The sequence below is a fragment of the Helobdella robusta genome (genome assembly GCF_000326865.2).
Source record: "Helobdella robusta unplaced genomic scaffold HELROscaffold_2, whole genome shotgun sequence".
Lineage (NCBI taxonomy): Eukaryota > Metazoa > Annelida > Clitellata > Rhynchobdellida > Glossiphoniidae > Helobdella > Helobdella robusta.
In genome coordinates this window covers 1,753,794-1,758,517 of record NW_008704083.1, presented here as the reverse complement: position 1 = coordinate 1,758,517, position 4,724 = coordinate 1,753,794, and positions in this window count along the sequence as shown.

Genomic DNA, 4,724 nt, shown 5'->3' with positions numbered 1-4,724 from the left:
GATAAACGTCACATAAAGAATGTTATAGAAAAGGAGTTAAACATTAAAGTTCATCTTGACAAGGATTTGTGTGAACCATGTCTCTATGGTAAAGCACATCGGTTAAAATTTGGCAAGAGAAATGCAACCAATAAACCAGGTGAACTACTATCAGCAGATGTTTGTGGTCCTTTCAGTACAGAATCATTTTAATAGTAAACGATATTTTGTTGTTTTCAAAGATCATTACAGCAAAATGAGGTTCATTTCTTTTCTTAGACACAAAAATGAAGTGAAACAGGCACTACAAAATATTTTGTCTCAAGCAGCGACTCAAGGTCATAAAGTAAAAGAATTTTTGAGTGACAATGGGGGTGAGTTTGACAACGAAGAAGTTCGAAACATCCTGCGCAGCCATGGAATCACGCAAAGACTAACAGCATCATATACACCTCAACAAAATGGTGGTAGTGAACGTGAAAACAGAACAATAGTAGAAATGGCACGTACATTGAAGTACTCAAATCCAGATTTTGAATTTCCAGTCGCTATGTGGGCTGAGTTATGTTCAACTGCAGTATATTTACTTAATCGAACAGGCAAGTCGTCGATTGAAGATAAAAGCCCATTTGAAATTTGGACAGGTAAAAAGCCGAGAATTAACCATTTGAGAATAATTGGCTCTACATGTTTTGTTCACATACCTGATCAAAAACGTCAAAAAATGGATAAGAAAGCCATAAAAGGTTACCTTGTTGGTTACGATGGTGACGAACGCTATCGTATATGGCTCAAAAATCAATATAAAATGATATTCTCAAGAGATGTTGTCAAATCCAGATTTTGAATTTCCAGTCGTGAAAAACCTATGAAATGTACAACATCATTTGAACATCAGACTCAAAAAGATTTTACAACAGATCCTCAAATCAATTGCAAATCAGAAAATGACTCAAGTAGTAGAAATGATGATTCAAAAGAAGAAATTTCAGATGACACTAATGAAGATGTTCACAACCGTAGTTCAGTAGTGATGAAGAAGATCAATCTGACTGTTGTAATCAAAAGACCAAAGGTATGGTTCTACGTGACAGGAACAATATCAAAAAGCCATCTCGTTATGATCCTTTCGATATGTCTGCATTAAGTGAAGTACTTGAACCAGAGAGCTACAAAGATGCCATTCAAAGTGATGAAAAAGATGAATGGTTTAAAGCCATGAACAGTGAAATGCAGTCATTAAAGGAAAATCAAACGTGTGATTTGGTAAGTCTTCCAAAAGGTCATAAGGCAATACCATGCAAATGGGTCTACAAGGTAAAACACAATCCAGATGGTTCTATTGAACGTTTTAAAGCCAGGCTAGTGGTAAAAGGTTTTTCTCAGAAAAAGGGAATTGACTATGAAGAAACCTATAGTCCTGTGGTCAGAAGTTCAACTATAAGAACACTATTAAGTGTTGCTGCAAATGAAAAGATGTCACTCATGCAGTTTGATGTGTCAACAGCATTTCTATACAGCAAACTAGATGAAGATATTTACACGGAGCAACCTGAAGGTTTTAAAGATAATTCAGGAAGAGTCTGTAAACTCAAGCGAAGTCTCTATGGACTTAAACAAGCTCCAAGATGTTGGAACAAACGCTTTGCTGAATTCTTGAAAAAGAGACATTTCAAACAAAGCGATGCAGATACTTGTTTGTTCATTAGAATACAGGGAGGAAAGAAACTCATACTTGCACTGTATGTTGATGATGGACTAGTTGCAGGAACCGATAAAGAAGAACTAAAAATATTTGAAAAAGAATTAAAGTCTGAGTTCAAGATAACATCTAAACCTGCAAAATATTTCCTTGGATTAGAGATTAATCAAGATGAGAAGGGAAATATTAATGTGAGTCAGTCATCCTATACAAGAATGATTCTTGAAAAGTTTGGGATGAGTCAGTGTAAATCCTGTAAAACTCCGATTTCAAAATCTGAGGAGTTCGATGAAAACAAAAATGAACATGAGGAAGTGAAATTTCCTTACAGATCAGCAGTTGGTGCATTGATGTACTTGATGACGGGAACAAGACCAGATATTGCATATGCAGTTGGAGTAGCATCCAGAAGTTTAGAGAAACCCAGCAAGTCCGGTGTAGCACAAGTTAAGCAAATTTTCAGATATTTGCAAGGCACAGCTGATGTCGGTATTGCTTACAAGTCTGGTCAAAACAATACACTTATAGCCTACAGTGATGCAGATCATGGAGAAGATAAATCTAGTGGAAGATCGACATCAGGTGTAATCTGTATGTTTGGAGGAAGCGTGATCAGTTGGTTTAGCCAACGTCAGCCCTCAGTTGCGATTTCAACTACTGAAGCAGAAATCGTTGCCGCAAGTGAAGCAGCTCGTGAAGTGATATGGCTCAAACGATTGTTGAACGACATCGTAGATCTAAAGAAAAAGCCAGAAATTTTTATCGACAATGAAGCAGCAATTCGTTTAGCACACAATCCAGAACTTCACAGAAGAACAAAACACATCCACATTAGACATTTCTTTGTCAGAGAAAAAGTTGCAGAAGAAGAAGTTTCAGTTGAACGAGTTGCGACAGAACTTCAAGTAGCTGATACTCTGACAAAACCAATGGTAGGACCAAGACTAAAGAATCTGATGTGTGCGATGGGTCTTCAGAACATTTAGGTTAAGGTCATCTAATGTTTTAAATAAAATGAGAAGGTGTTATGTTTTATATTAAAACATTATGATTTATAATATACATTTATTTTCTTTGGACCAAACGTTCTTTGCTTTGTATGTAACTTCACTTTTCCTTTTCTGTTGATCCGGTTGATAATAAACAAGTCGAGAACGTTGCAAAGTTTATTTCTTGTCTATTAATGTCTTTCAATATTGTATCAATTAATTAAGCGATCTACGTAATAAGAAATTTAACAAAACAGAATGTAATAAAGTATTATTTTTCAAAGCAACAACTAAAAGGTCATCATCACTAAACATGAATGATCAAAAACAAGATAAATTTGTCAGCAAACCAAAGCGACTGATATGTCATTATTGCAAATTGCCAGGTCACATTGTAAGAAATTGTGAAAAATGGCATTCTGATGGTAGACCAGCAAAACCAAGAAATAACAATCTATGCGATGACGATAAGTCACTAGTTGTTATGGAATCAAGTGTTTTTGCAATTGATCAGTCAGCGTACACTGATGAATGGTTTTTTGACAATGGTGCAACGTGCCATCTAACTTTCCGAAGAGACATATTTCAAAGTTTTGAAAAATTTTCTCAACCGAGTAAATTATATATTGCAAATGGCGATACTGTAGAAGCTTTTGGAAAAGGAATTATTCATCTTCAAGTGAAAGTGAATAATAAATGGCAAACTGTTAAACTTACAGATGTCTTGTATGTGCCAAAAGTAAAAAGAAATTTGTTCTCAGTACTTGCAACTCAAGATAAGAACAGAAATAGCTCTTTTGTTTCAACCTCAAAAAGTTGTCATCTACTTATTGACAATGTGATAAATGTTGTTGGAATAAGAAACAACAATGGAGGTTTGTTCAAACATACTGCAAAAACTGTTAGACCGTTGAATTCTGAAGTCGAAGTTAATTTTGTCAATGATCAAGATGCATTGCAGTTATACCATGAACGAATGGGACATCAGAATAAGAAACGTATTAAAATGCATCGATCAAGAGATGTTTGATGAGAAGGTTGTCAAACCAAATTCAGTGATTTTGCAAGAAGAAAGTTGTTCAGATGATACAGTTTCGATTGACGTTAAAATCATAGATGAAAATAAAGAAACTTTGATTAAAGAAAATATTTCAACTGATGAAAATGTTCACAACCGTAGTTCAGTTTCATCTGATGAAGAAGATCAATCTGACTGTTGTAATCAAAAGACCAAAGGTATGGTTTTACGTGACAGGAATAATATCAAAAAGCCATCTCGTTATGATCCTTTTGTCATGTCTGCATTATGTGAAGTACTTGAACCAGTAAGCTACAAAGATGCCATTCAAAGTGATGAAAAAGATGAATGGTTTAAAGCCATGAACAGTGAAATGCATTCATTAAAGGAAAATCAAACGTGGGATTTGGTAAGTCTTCCAAAAGGTCATAAGGCAATACCATGCAAATGGGTCTACAAGGTAAAACACAATCCAGATGGTTCTGTTGAACGTTTTAAAGCCAGGCTAGTGGTAAAAGGTTTTTCTCAGAAAAAGGGAATTGACTATGAAGAAACCTATAGTCCTGTGGTCAGAAGTTCAAATATAAGAACACTATTAAGTGTTGCTGCAAATGAAAAGATGTCACTCATGCAGTTTGATATGTCAACAGCATTTCTATACAGCAAACTAGATAAAGACACTTACATGGAGCAACCTGAAGGTTTTAAAGATAATTCAAGAAGAGTCTGTAAACTCAAGCAAAGTCTCTATGGACTTAAACAAGCTCCAAAATGTTGGAACAAACGCTTTGCTGAATTCTTGAAAAAGAGACATTTCAAACAAAGCGATGCAGATACTTGATGGACTAGTTGCAGGAACCGATAAAGAAGAACTAAAAATATTTGAAAAAGAATTAAAGTCAGAGTTCAAGATAACATCTAAACCTGCAACATATTTCCTTGGATTAGAGATTAATCAAGATGAGAAGGGAAATATTAATGTCAGTCAGTCATCGTATACAAGAATGATTCTTGAAAAGTTTGGGATGAGTCAGTG